The 14,890-nt window shown below is 38.6% G+C and overlaps 2 long non-coding RNA genes across 2 annotated transcripts in view; one reads left to right on the top strand and one right to left on the bottom strand.

Moving 5' to 3' along the window:
• Positions 1 to 9,245, top strand: part of LOC104911110 (uncharacterized) — a 47,645-nt gene extending 38,400 nt beyond the window's left edge. The window contains exons 4-7 of the long non-coding RNA XR_014883483.1: positions 4,653 to 4,803; positions 6,023 to 6,210; positions 7,161 to 7,374; positions 8,966 to 9,245. This is a non-coding gene — a long non-coding RNA (uncharacterized LOC104911110). The remainder of the gene's footprint in view (positions 1 to 4,652; positions 4,804 to 6,022; positions 6,211 to 7,160; positions 7,375 to 8,965) is intronic.
• On the bottom strand, positions 7,356 to 9,357 carry LOC146544280 (uncharacterized). Its single transcript, XR_014883484.1, has 4 exons — positions 9,217 to 9,357; positions 7,903 to 7,972; positions 7,723 to 7,788; positions 7,356 to 7,640 (listed from the first exon to the last, which is right to left on the bottom strand). It is a non-coding gene; the product is annotated as an uncharacterized LOC146544280 (long non-coding RNA).
• Between the last annotated feature and the right edge of the window lie 5,533 nt (positions 9,358 to 14,890).

Raw genomic sequence — 14,890 nt, 5'->3', positions numbered from 1 at the left:
AATAGGTATGAAGAATGTCTGATATTGATATGAAAGTTTTAATAATACCAGCTGAGGAAAGTTGTAACAGGATAGATTTATTCTGCATCCGTTATGCTACATCAGAGGATTTTTTTTTTTTTTTGGTCATTTTATATTCCTTTCCTGTCTTTTACCAAAATAGGTTCTCCTATCAACAAACTAAATTTAGTGTATCCTTGAACCCTCCAATGGTTTGAATGTTTTTTGGCCAAATGTCTGTGTAAAGGTATTTCTGTGTTTCAGTAACAGCCTTCCTGTCCATCCACTGTTACAGGCTTGTGGTTGTTTTTTAAAGTCTTGTGATGCATCGTGATTTTAATATTAAAAAAGAAAATGTTATTGCAGAAAGTGGACTGTATTTCAGTGAACAGAAAAAAATCTTTTCCAAAAGTTTTATGATTTTTGGACCAGTCTCATGACCTGCAGCGTCTCTTGACTTCTGACTATTTGGCATTCTGAACATTCCCCAGACTCTTTGCAGCGCATAAGTAGGTAGCCCAGCACCACCAGAGGTAGAGTTCCAACTCTGGAAAGATTCGGGATTTTTCTGTAGGGATGGGATGGTGATTCATTCTGAGCTCTCACAAGACTATCATGCAGCTGCCCCTGTTTCAAAATCAGCAGCCGCGCCAGCTCGTCTCCATCAGCCTTGAGAAAACAGGAAACACAACGGTCACCACAGGAAGCGGTGCGCTCTTACACACACCCCAGAAAACTTAGCTGCTGAACCTATTGCAAAATGTTAACAGAACACAGTAGGGTACACAGAGAAAGACACGAGAAATCTGCTGACCTCTGGGTGCCTGCAATTCTAATCTTCAGTTTCTGAGGCCTAGAGATTAACTCAGTCATCAACATGTCCGGTGCTTTTCAGTTACTTAAATCCCCTTCAGTAGAACACTGTTATCAGAATGAATATTTCTTCTCAATTATTTTGTTCCATCCCAAAAACTTGTATAGAAGTGCAGTCAGAAGCTTCTTGTCTGTAGGGCTGACAGACGAAGATAGAGATAGAAAAGATGGAGAGGACTACGTTTTATTCATCGTGATTAACTGTGTACTCATTTCCTTGGTAACGTGGAAGAAATTGGTGTTTTTAGGGTGGAGATATATATGTAGACCTTGTGATTAGGATGTTTTTCTTATTAAGTAAGATAACTTGTTTCTCACTCTCTCGGTTGCAAAGAGAAGACTGAACCATAACACTGCAGAGAATTACCCTATGTATATTAAGGAGGAATCGCTCTGAGTTGGAAACACCACTCCTTGAGGGTGCTGTGGGACATGGACATGACTGAGAGTAGAACAGGGTATTCAACACAAGATGCAGAAGAGATGAGAGATACAGTACACAAAAAGACTTGCAGTTTGATGTTTTCTGTTGTGCTTGGATACGACAAATGATCTCAGAAATTTCTTCTCCAAATTCAAAGGGGAGCAAATCCTCATTAAATGCTGGTTGCTGGGCAAGTAAAATTTTAATAGGGCCATTCAAATTAAATAAATTTGTGAATTGAAGAAGCTAAATAAATCCAATAATACGTGGCAGGAGAGGATCAGAAATGAAAGCTAATGCTAGCTATTTAAACCAGATCTAGGCACTGTTTTTCTGCTAGATGTTTCATTTATCCAATAAATGGGGCATTTGGGACTTGGTCCTGGAAAGAAATTATTTGGAAATTCTTGTTAAGTTCTCTGAATTATTTAGGTTGAGCAGTAGAGGCTGTGGAAAGCTGGATTTTTTTTTGTTTCAAAATTTATCAAAATTTGAAGTGAAAAAGTTTTTAACTTTTATTTGAAAGCAATATTTCATTCAGTTCATCTTGGAGGATATCGACTTTAGTAAGAAGATTGTGAAAATGATTTAGGGTGAAGATGAATTATCTAACCTTCCTGGTTTTTTTTGCTTGTTTCTTTGTTTTTGTTTTTGTTTTGTTTGTTTTAAAAATTCTTTAAAAAAAATCAGTCATTAACAGTCACATTCCTACAACTGTAACCAAACACAAATTAAAAGTTCAGATTCCTGAAATCTGGTCTTCACAAGTATGGGAAAACAAGGAATATTAATAGCTATATTGCAAGAGTGCTGAGAGTCCTACACAGAAAGTGAATAAATGGATGAAGACAGTGTCATTAGAGAAATATTTCTAGGACATTAGCTAGGATTTACTCAAGCATCAAAATTACATGCAGTATCTTTAAGCAATCTTGCCTGGATGTGAATTGCCAACAGATAAGACGAGCAGCATGGATAAATACTATGAAAGTCTCTTTGGCTGTTAGCGTAATGTCCTAAGTATCTTCATTGTCTGCCTTGTTTCAACTGGTCTTATTCTATGGTAATGGTAATACAGCTCTACCAAAAATAAACTGAATATTTTACTGGCTACTGTTACTCTGGAGAATTTCTGTCCTGGTTTCTGTTATCCATACTACTTTAGTATGGAGTTCATGACTTTCAACTCAGCTTGCTTGTGAAAATACTTAGTCTGTGATGAAGACTTCGTAATACTTCATTTTGAAGTAATAACTCATCATATATAGATTACTTCCATTTTGCACAGTCATTCAGCAGGCAGCTGTAACTTCTCTCATTACGTTAACTCTCTTAACAGTGCACACTGGAATTTTTCTAAAGCTTTCAACTACTTTTAAAAAAAAATATTCTGTGTTTTTTCTTGCAATAAAATGCATTTTCATTCCATGTATTCACATGGAATGCAACATGACTTCTTCAATACTAACACATCCAATTTCTCTTCATCTGGATATAACAGCTCTCTCTTCCTGCTGGATATTTTGAAAGTTCTAAAAATGTTAGTAAAATCATTAAGTTACTGGACAGAGTACTGCTCTGCTCTTTTTTTCCTGATAACTAGGATACAGTTATCCTTTTCTCTTGATGGCAGATTAGACAAAATGTGTGTCTTTTCCTGTCTAGTATTACTGGCTTTCTGTTTGTTTCAAGCATAATTTCCTAGTTTACACTCTTGTTACAGATTTTCTGTGGAGGTCTTAATTCAGTATTTTTAGGTGGACAAATTACCATATCGTTTAACTCCAAGACATGTCTTACTACGCTGCATCTATACAGAAGAGTAACTAGCTGAACTAAGACCTGGAGTCTGAATCAAATTGTATACCTGTGGGAATGTTGTGCATATATGTAGGTTGCTCCAAAAGTAATGCCTTCTAGGAATGTCCATGAAACTGCAACAGTAACACTGTTTGTTAGAGCAAGTTCTCAGCTACAAAACACCGTTTTTCAACACGGTCACTGCCATTAGTGATGCATTTTTACCAGCAGTGAACAAGAGTCTGCATGTTGCACTGGTAAAGGTTTGCACGGCCATTTGGAACATAGCTTGTCTTTCACATTGCTGTTGCTACTGCTGAAACACACCACCAGCTGTCTCACTGGGATAACATCCACTGTTCGGTTCCTATAAATGTTCAGCAACCGTCAGTGAATGTCAATGGGTGCAATTTTTTCTGCATGGAGAAATTCAGTGGCACACCTTTACTCAGACACACTTCTGTGGCAGACACCATTGTATCAGGCTACCCCTCTGCTGTCATCTGTCACACAGAAACAAAATGTAATGGAATATTGGTGGGAAGGTTCAACCTCTACTGCCATACCACCAACATCCACCTAAGATATTTTGGGCCAACATAATAAAACAGGAGGCATTACTTTCAGAGCAGCTCTCATATTTAAAATTGGCCTTTTGGGATCCTTATTATGCCCATGTAAATATGAAAAATAACCTGTCCTGAGCACAGAGGAGATCCTTAAAATATCTGTTCATGTGACAATCCATCCCAGAAACCAAACATTCAGAAATAAATCATCCCACTACTTTTTTCTCAGTTACTTTATTCAGCTTTGACTACAACTCACAGCTTGCTTCCAGATGTTTTCCAGAGGTCTGATATTCATCCTCACCTCTTTCTAACTTAGCATTTATGGAGACTGCTTTTCTGCTTTTAGCCTATTCAATATTAGTATTAATAACTTTGGCACTCCTTCTTAAGAACTTCTTAAGTTCTGAAAGGAAAACATCACAAATTACCATTCACTCATTACTTTAATATTCAAAGCTAGTGTAGATGAACAGGGAATCCATGGATTTAAGTCCTCATATATTTCACGTGCTTGTTAGATTAGATCATGCTTTCTGAAAATTGTACTTTATTAGTGGTCTAATATGCAGTATGAAAATGATGTAAAGTGTGAGGCAAGAAATAGAAGGGAAGGGGTACATTTTATGCAAATGTACTCAGAAAGTGTTCAGGACCAGTGACTTCTAAGTGCTTAGGAAGCTGTGAGATTGCTGTAGTGAGAAAGCCTTTGGGGGCCTCTCACTGGAGAAAGCATTGACTGGTTGGACTTAACACAGCAATTTACAACTCAAGTAGTTAGAAAATTGCCCTTAAGGCTAGAAAAATTTCCATCTGTGAATGAAGGCATAAGTTGTGTTAATATGGGTGCAAATTTTAAAATGGAAAACAGTCTTTAAAATGTGAACATAATCAATATTCTTTAAGACCCAAATGTGCTCTAAAACAGGCTAAGTTAGTTACATTTGATTAAACTTCATTCAATTTTTTTCTTACTATTTCTTTAGGGAGAATTTTGTCAAAGTGACAAGCTGCTATAATCTCTCCTGCCTATGACTCTGCCAGTGCAGTTGCTGAGCTTGCTCCTCTACCTTTCTCTACACTCTTGCTATCAGGACTACAAAGGCCTCAGCTAAGGATCAGAAATGCATAGCAACAGTAAGCATCATTTCTCTAGTAGCCATTCCATATCACACATTTCTTACTTTATAATCTCTTTTCTTTCTTTTTTTTCTTCTTCTGATTTTTTAAATTATTCTGCAGTTTCTGTATTTTAATTTGTTCTCCTTATTTCAGTAGCAAGGTAATCACTGTGGTTGTTCTGTATCTGTGCATTGCTTCCAATAGTCAATAACTTCTTTCTAATACCTTATAATCTAACTTTCCCAGGCTGCAACTACTCAGAACTTGTTTTGTGAAATGTGGCTCAGGTTTATTTGCTTATTGTGTTGGCTGGCACTGTTAATTGATGGACGAAGAAAAACAAACAAACAAAAAGGATTAGAGCAATGGAGAAAGGGAAGAAAGAAATGAGGATTGGAAGTTCAAAATACAGTTTAATCACTTCCATACTAGCATATTTTAGTCTATCAATTTCTCAATTCAACTTTAGGCCAAAACATTAATTGAAACTTAGTTTTGTTTCATAAAAAAAAAAAAAAAAAAAAAAAAACAAGGAAGCCCATGAGATATGCAAGGATGGGTATATCTGTGGTAACTTCAGTAATAGGACTTGATAGGAAATTTAAACGTTTACCTTTTTTCACAGCTTTTACAATGTGTAGGGAAAGCAATTTGTTCACCTCTTAGACCTTTAAGACTTGATTTTCATACATCCTGAGCTCCCTTGGTTTCAAGTGCTATCAATTGGACATTAAGGCTACTAAGTATTCTACCAATAAATAACCTAATCCTCCTCAGAGCTGCATGTGATACATAAAGTATATTATATATTATATATTTTATAGGATTATCTGTATTTTCAAAGCTAAACCAGTGCAAAAAATACTTCCAGCTTTTCATGATGTAATCAGAACATAAAAGAAAAAAAACTAACATTGCTTTATTTATTGCTCAGAGCAAATGCTTTTGTTTTGCCTTAACAAAACCAGTATCTACAATATGCCAATTATGTCTTTTGAATGACAGAGGGTTTCTACATGCCAACTCCATTTTGGTTCCTTCAATTTTTCTTAGAGGGGTTAATTTCCTTATGTCACATTTATGGACATAAGTTATGGACAGAGCTGAACTCAGAGAATGAACAGATTAATGTTTCCTTTTGTGAAATTGTTAGAAGTTTTAGCCTTATTTAAAATTATGTTTTTTTCCCCACGTTTCAATTGTGCAGTTGTTTACAGTATTTTCTGCCTTTGAGGAGACAGCTTGAGTCTGAATCAGATGACAGAATGACTGGACAATGTTTGTTCTGCTCTGGACGTTGCTAAGGGAGAGGCTGCAGCTGCTGTAGACCGGAGTGTTAAACCCACACTTGCTTCTTTTGTAGCCTCTGGAGCATAAAAAAGCTTTTCCTACTGTGTAAAACTTCAGAAGATCTTCCTCAAGGTGAGCGAAGGACTCCTTTGAGGAGATCAGCACAGATATATAAATATTTTTTATTTTCAGTGCTTCCTGTCCTGTGTATTTAAATATTATTGTCTGCTGAAGAACTGGAGTTTGATTTTTGGTGCAACATTCTTCAGAACCATTAATTTCAGTCTCTAGCCTTCAAAACCATCAGTCTCAGTCTCTGTGACTATGCACAATAAAGATGGGCTTCATTTATAATTTACATTTCCTACAAAGAAAAGCAATTAGAATTATAGAAGGCTTGTGTGGAAGAGAAAGGAAGAAGATAAAATAATCAGACCATTTCTACTCTGTGTTTGTTCCAATTGGTGACAAGCTTGACTATGTCTCTCCCCAACCTATGCAAACATTGAGCTTTGTTTCTGTAGGTTGCAAGTGGTATGATTTTGCATTTCTGCCTGCCTACTGGTTTGGGTGAAATAAAGCAGTGGGGCTTTGCAGAGAAGGACAGCTGGGTGAACTGCTTCCTGCTGTCTGAATCTTTCTTTCTCTTTCAAAGTGAGTTGCAGTAGTCCTTGTGGGAAGGAAGGAGAAGATGGTGGTTTTGCACAAACATTCTCAGTGACTGTTCTTTTTTTTTTGTGGCAATCTTGGAATTTCCCAGCAGGCTTTTCTTTCTTGTAGCTCCTCTGATATATTTCTTCTTCAGTTTCCTTGCTAAGCCTCTGAGTAACCAAACCTGGTCATTCTTTTTAGGAAACATAATGGAAAACTAACCTTTGAGCCATCCTTTGGAATGCCAGGGCAGCAATAACTCCAAAAAGAAGTGGAGGTAGGGCTGCTTCTTGCCTCTGGTGGATGGATTTTATCAGAATAGGTAGCACTGATCTGTATCGCTCAGCCACACCAAGGTTATACAAAGAGCAGCAAAACCCCAGGAGCATAACAGTAGGTCTGCTTTTAACCTCAACTTTTATCTCTCACAGCCAGCTTCCTTCCCACACCACAAGCACCACGTGTTATTTTACACCGAGGCAACACTCAGCAATTGAGGTCTGTCTGTCCATGGAATGGAAAGGGAAAAGTCAGATGACAGGAACACCAGATGTGTGGGCAACATGAGGACTAACAATTACGGAGCAATGTGCCTACAAACCAGTACTAAACTGCTACGTCTGGCCTTCTCTGAGCTTTGGCATGGTGGGTCTGGGCTTTTCATCAGTCCCCTCGTTTTGTCTCATTTGGTGATGAGAAGTGAATACAACTGAGAACTGCTGAATGAAATGAGAGAAAGATAAAGAAATCAGGGTGATAGCACCTGGTTCAGTCTGCCAGAGGGTACCCATGGCTAAAACTAGTGCCACCCTATGCCCCAGGAGGATGTATTTGCGGTACCTGGAGAGTGGTAGCAGCTCTCTCACTAAAAAGTCACTTCATTCCCCTCCTCATCTGAGATTTGCTTAACCCTGCAGATATGTAGGGAAACTGATTATACACTTTTACGCACTTCCTGAAAATCATCTCTATAAGGGGAAGAGTGGTGCTTACTGCAGTTCATGAAGAGTAAGGCCTTCTAAAGCCTTTGGCAGGAGATAAGTCCTTGATCATATGTGCCTGGAAAACAAAGAGGAAACAAGGGAAGACCTAAAGCCCAAGGCCATACATCTGCCTGACTGAGAATGCATTGGTGTTTGCTTTAAATTACTTGTAGACATGGCAGATACTTACTTTTCAAGTGTTTCATGCTCAATGTGCTACAGAAATTGAAGCAGTATTTCTCACTCTTCATCTCCCTGATCTGCAACATAAAATGATGAACTGTTTAAAAACATGAGATGGAGTAGGCAAAAAAAACAAAAAACAAAACAAAACAAAAAACCAACAATACTGAGACAGCTGCACAGACCAACAGCTGTGACACACACAGGAAATTTGGATGGAAAGAACCATTAGTGCATTGAGACCATCTCCTCTCCTGCTAGCAGGGCCAACCCCCTTCTAGCAGATTTTGCAAAAGCAGCTAGTTCATGTCAGTTATTATATAAGTGATTCTCAGATTTTGTGCTTCTTTAGTAGACTCTCAAAGAAAAAGCCTTTTCAGAGGTCAGTTTCTGCCTCACCTTTTCTTGTGTCCGTTGTGCAACAGACACAGACCTATTCTCTGTATTTAAGAAACTACTCAGACTACCATTTTGTGCTATACTATCCAAATAATGATGTTCTTTTGTTGTTCTACAGCAGATTCAATTGCATGACAAAGCCCATAGTAGGACAGGTACATGATGATTGGGGGCAGCTATTTTGCAACCAATCTGTTGAATGATTGACGTTTATCTTAAATGTTAGAGAAAATAAATAGCTGGCAAGACTGTATGTGCCTTTTGATCAGAGAACTCATCTCCCATTAAGCCTCAAATATTATAGATTTATTTTGCAGACCATATGCTTATTCCTTTCAGCTCCTTAGGAACAAAGAATATTACACAGACGATAAACACAAGCTCAAATTTTAGAGATTGCGTGGCAAGACTGCACTGTGGTCATCCTGATTTCCCACTGATAAGCTGACCAATTTCAAATAATTTCCAGTGATAACATCCAAAATAAATGTTCCATGTGTAGTTGTAGTTGTGTAGTATATCTCATGGCCACTTAATGTCCAAAATTAATAAATTAATCTATCCAAAATTAAAAACATTTATGTTATTACAAACTATTAAAGATACTTGATGGAGTGTGGGTTTTTTGGTTGTTTGTTTTTATAGGACTTTTTTTTTTTTTTCCCCCAAAGAGCATTAGCTGGAAAACTCTTCGCACTGACAGAAAAAGAGATTTGAAGTATTGTCTGGCTCGTAAGCACAGTCTGTTGTCTCACATCTTGCAAAACGTAGAAAACCATGTGCTTTCTGTCAGAGTCCCACAGCAAACCATGTGGAAAACAAAGGGCTATAAATAACTCCTCAACATGAAAGGTGACTAATCTGCTGCTTCCAATAATATCACCCCCCAATCTCCAAAATCCCCCAATTTTCTTTACTTTACCTATCTTTGTGCTGAAGCCACACTGTGGCACTCTTCTCTTTAGAGATCTCATGCTAATTGTTGTTCTTTCAATCCTCGATGCTTGCAAAAATACTATTTTAATCAATTAATATGTCCATTGTCTCTGTGGAAAGGTAGATTTCATAAAAGAGAATGTAATTGTAAATGCTAGCTTTGGAGAGTGTGATCCAGTGCTTGAGGTCTTCTTTGTAATCCAGGGTACTGGTTTAATTTACTAGTTCCTCAGCTGATTAACTCATCATTTGCATTCCCTATGCCTTTATTTCCCCTGTCAGACATGGGGTGGGGCTGGGGAAATGCATATTCAGCGCCTTGTTTGAAATAATATAATGCATCTAAAAAAGAGTCAAATGTTATCCGTTGATAAAAAATACAATATAAGCACTAAATGCTACCACCACAAAGCAGAGTGAGCTGCAACTGTGTTACAGAGCTTAAAATCCATACAGGTCTGGAAAAATAAGCAGGGAAGGATTTCCTCCAGCTGTCTCTTCTGTCACTCACCCTCTGTCAGCTAGGGGACATGAATCACCCACTCCTTCTTGAATCTGCCCAACGTTTAATGGAAATATGGTGCCAAAACCACTGTTGTCTTTACTAAGCATATGCTAAAGATTTCAAAAGTGTGATTTTGACTAACCTTGTAGTGATTAATAAGTATTTTAATTTTGTGCTGTATTTTAGTGTGCTATAAGCCAAATAATGACAGTCAAACTGAGCAAGAGAGATGACTTCATTTGTTGTTCAAAAATAAATTTTTCACATTACCTAAGTCACATGATTAATGGAAGTCACTTGCTGTATTTTTAAAAGTTATGTTCTTTTTCTCAACAGTAATTTTTTCAGTAATTTCTATTCTTCCACTGTCACGTTTGATTTCAAGTTAAGTTAAAATCTCCTCTGGCATAGGCATCATTTCATCCTAAAGTTGTGCTCACTTACAGCCAAAATAACAATAGCAACAGTTACAATTTTGTAATGTGCTGAAACTCAATGTCGTGTCAGAAACAGAATTTCATAATTTTGGAGTAGTTTGTTATTTTGAATTTATTATGTATTTTGATAACCCCAGGGTGAGTCATAGTAGGGAAGGCTGTTGATGAAGTTGATGAAGAAGTGAAATCTTTATGCTATTCCACATTTTCTTTTTGACTATGGTTTTGTCTGTTTTGTTGGCAAGTTGTAAAATAAGAATTTGGGAGAGAATAGCAGAAGAACAGTATTCCACTGCAAGAAAGGTGTTTTCATCTGTGATTTTTCCTAGATTTTTCTAACTGATGTCACAGTTTTAATTTGAATTTGTGTAAAAAATCTGTAGGTGTTTTTCTTGATAAATTCATTTAAAAACTCAACATTGGGAAATCTTCCCTTTGTATCTAGCAATTCTATAGGGAGTCTATGCATTAGTTTACAGTAGGGAAGTTATACCTCAATGGTCCATGAAAATAGGAATCCATAAAGCACATATTTCCATATAAAAATATTAAATGTTTATGACTTGATATAGAGAAAATGTTGATAATGCTGAAGCTTTTGGCTAGCTTAATCTCTTCCTTTTCTTGTGTTTTTCCAGGCCTCTCAGACTTCCTCCCTGACATAGCTTATCCTCGCTGTGTCATCTGGAATCCAGGAGTCCTCTGTATTCATAATATTTCATTCCTCTGCAGTTCCTTGTCTCTGGCCATCAGTGTCTCCCTGCCTCTAACCATGGCCCCCCCTGCCTCTTTTTGTTCTCACCTGTGTTCTCCTGTTTTCCCGTGTTGTCACATGCTTTCCAAACCCTAGCCCATGCCTCCTTTTCCATGTACCTGCTCAAAATTGGTTTGTGGGGAGTCCGGTTACAGCACTGGAAAGCCAAAGCATAGTTCAGCTCCATATACAGGCTTGGGAATAAAGCCTGTTGTAACTAAGCACCCTAACAAAACATTTTTGCAGTGCAAATAAGTCCTCTGTGTGGGAGGCCAACATTTTAAATGCGCAGTGTATCATTTTAAAATTCCCTTGGGACTCTAACCTTGTAGACAGATGTCTTAGACACTGGCAATGTGTCTAAGTGACTTTTCACGGTGATCTGTCCAGACAGCATCTGCTCAGCTGTCTTTTAGCAGACCAGTACAGGACAGCATCAAATATGTATTTGATGTATTTCATCCTAGCCTGGATGAGGAGAACTCAGCCTGCTTCACCTGAAGCACCTCTGCAGGAAGAGCTAGGACAAAAATCAGTGGCTTCATTTTGACCCAAAGAGGTAACAATGAAAGGGAGAGGCCTTGTTTCTTCAGCATAAATAACATTTTCATGACTCCCATATCACGATTCAGCAGCTCTGAATGTCAAATTACAGTAACAAAAGAAATGAGAGATGGTATGTGTGGGAAGAAGTGTTGACAAAAGCATCTTGTACAACTTCCTCTGGGCTCCTGAGCTGTGTTATCAGAGGTGGGCAGCTGTGTAGAACAAGCCCAGCTTTAGGGGAGCAAAGCCCTAGACCATGGAGAACAGTCCTGTGGCAATGGCAAGAAATTAGGTTGATTGATAAGCTTTCAAACTCAAGATCTATGGTCCTTGCTGGGCTGCTGGCTCTGCCAGCCAGCAGATTAATTTGCTTAGTCAAAGTAAAAGCCTGGGTTGGAAAAACTGCACTATGCACTGTTTAGAGCATCCTCCATTTCTGATGGTGCAAAATGTGTTAAACTTAAAAATACAACATAGAACTAAAAATGTGAATTTCATCAAAGCATTTTTAGATCCTTATAATATTAATTTGGGTTTCTTGCTTTGTATTCCAGCTTTTCAATTATATAAATTCCATGTTTTCAGATTCTTCAAGCTGCCCTACCGTGATGACAGAAAGCTTCTGAAGGAAAAGAATACTGAGATTCCACAGGAACTCATTATGCGAGAAGGTATGGCTTCTCAGAACACAGAACAAAAGATAAAGTACGAAACGCTTAGCATGAAGTTCTGGGGGGAAATAAAAAGGTCTAGCAGAACTGCATCTCACAAATTTTCTCAGCTATATTTTCTCTATCACTGTGATACCATCCATATTAAGATCAGCTTTCTAGACCTCATCTTTGAGATGTGATGCCTGACTCCCTATTGTTTCCTCCTAAGACTTAGTTTGACTCCATCCCTACAAAGCTTTCTTGCCCCTATGCTGCTTGGTTCTTTCTTCTAATCATTTCTCATGAGGTCTCTGCTAAATGTACTTCTGCGTGCAACTCTTCGTCACTGACCCATAGCCACAGGAAAATATTTCTCTGCACTAGACTGCTGATACGATGAGTGTTGCACATAAATTACTCTGTTTGATCAAAACTTTAAGCTTCTCAGATGACTGTGTAACAGTGAATGCCAGCTGAGCTTCCGTGGCAATTCTCTTTGCTATTCTTGATCTGAATCCTCCTCCATAATAATGTCTGCCAGTGGCACTCCCACTATTGTTCCAATCCTGAGCTTCTTTGCCAGCTAGAGGAGGGAAAAGAGGGCTTCCCCCACCTACTTTTAAGTACCTCAGATGACCTTTGCTATCAGTGGCACCTGCTTTAATGCCAGCTTCATACAGCCTCTGTCACTGTAGACAAACAAAAATGGAAAAACCCTCATCTTAAAGTATTCTTTCACCTTGGAGAATGTATTCTGTAATACAGCATGTCAAATTCAAACACAGCAGGAGATGATCTCCTTGGTCTTCTTAGAGAATTGTTTGTACCTGCCTATCGTGAAGTTTTGTATTTTACCCAAAGGGAGATTGCATGACTTCACCAAGAGTCTGGGATAAGACTGACTTCAAAACTACACGGTTGTAGTCCTTATAAAAAGAGTGGAAAAGAATGCCTGGACCTGGAATTTGAGTGGGGCATGCTAATAATGGATCCTCCTGTATTTAAGAAGATAGACAATTTAATTCCAGCTCTTCTGGCTTTGCAGCGGGTATTGTCCAGAATCACACCATTACCGCTTTGGGGATTCCTCTGCACTCCATCCACCCTTTCATTATACGGCCTTGAAATTTAACACCTTTTCCATGCTACATCTTAGAATGTAAACACAAATCTTGCAGCCCTGACAAGTGATTGCTGTGCCACTTAAAGGATATGTACCACTGTGTAGTTTGGAGCTGACAGCACAGGTCTCACTACTTGCAGTAGCTGAAAGTGTGAATCTTGGCACTACAATTCAGAATACGAGTCTCACTGTGGAGGGATGCAGACCTCACTCTATGAGGAGAAAAAAAGTGTGAGTCTTGGTATTTATGTCTGCAACACTAATACTGAAACATCCATATTGAGTTACAGCCTCTTGAGCTGTATCCTGTATACATGAAGAATGTGTTAGATTGAAAAAATCACGGTACAGTGATTTTCATTTCTGAACACTGAAGGACATCAGAAAAACATCCTTCATGTGTAGAACACAGCATTAATTACTTTTAGATATAACATAAGGAGTGTGTATCACACACATATTGATACACTAGACTGTGGCCTCATTATTTAAGTCTGAAGCCTTAACAAGGAACAAACCCATGCTGGTCTTCTGCTTAAGTCTACCTTCTGCTAGACCTTCTAGAGCTTTGTCATTTGTTGCCAAATACACAGTTTCCCTTCCTTTTCTTGCTTACATTTGTGAAGACTAGGTAGGGCACCTTTTCAGGAGGACTGTCAGTGAACTTACATAAATTCTCTTCATCTTATCTGCCTCATTTAAGCAATCAGGCTCTGGCTATGTCTTTCCTAGACCAGGCCCATTTTTCTCCTTCTTTGTCCAGCACTACACTGAAACCTGCCCAAATTAACCAGCACTCTTGTGGTATTCCCTTTATTTCTTGCAAGCATTAATAAGCTGCAGTGAGTCAGAGTGAACTCCCAGCTGGATGTTTTGTGTCTGTGCATGGGAATGGGCATAAAGGAGACACAGGGGCTAGCAGACAAATTTGTGGTGCACACAGAGTTAACACGCTGACAGAAACACTGAGGTTTACATCTGAAAAACCAAATGTAAAAATAATATGATGAGTAAGACTAAAATTCCCTGTTCTGAGCTTCCATGGGGCCAGCTCCCCTCCCCCACCATTCAGGCATCAGAAGTCACTTCTCCTTTTTGCTGTGCCTTGCAGAAATGTGTCCTGGGATGAGTCAGAGCAGGACTTCCAGGCAGTAGCATTACTGCATTTGGCTCCCATCAAAAATGCCTACTACCAGGGCCTTCCACGTACTCAGAAGGATCTCCTTCTGATTTGCTTGTTTCTCCCTGATACTCTTTTTTTCTGAACCAGGCAACTGTTGAAGATATGAGTTTGGAAGGGGTCTCCAGAGGTCACTTAGTGCATTGTCCTGCTCCAATCGAAGCTTCACAAGTAGATCAAGTCGCTCAAGTTCATATCTCCAGGAGACACCACAGCAACCCTGCCCCTCTCTTCCAGGGCCTGACCACCCTACTGGGAAGAACCTTTAGAATTCTTTCTGCTCTATCTACATTCATAATCTCTCCAAGTTTTTCTGCTTGTCCATGTCCCATTTGTCATTGTTTAGCATCTACTCTTATACATATGCTCCTATCAGGTATTTTATCTGCTCTCTCCACATACTTTTGCTGGGCTGTGGTAAACTTCCTTGCAGTTAGAATACACCATTCATGTTTCACCCTT

This window comes from Meleagris gallopavo, chromosome 5, assembly GCF_905368555.1.
Source record: "Meleagris gallopavo chromosome 5, MGAL_WU_HG_1.1, whole genome shotgun sequence".
Lineage (NCBI taxonomy): Eukaryota > Metazoa > Chordata > Aves > Galliformes > Phasianidae > Meleagris > Meleagris gallopavo.
The sequence above is the reverse complement of the archived record's forward strand: the minus strand, read 5'-3'. Positions and strand labels throughout refer to the sequence as shown.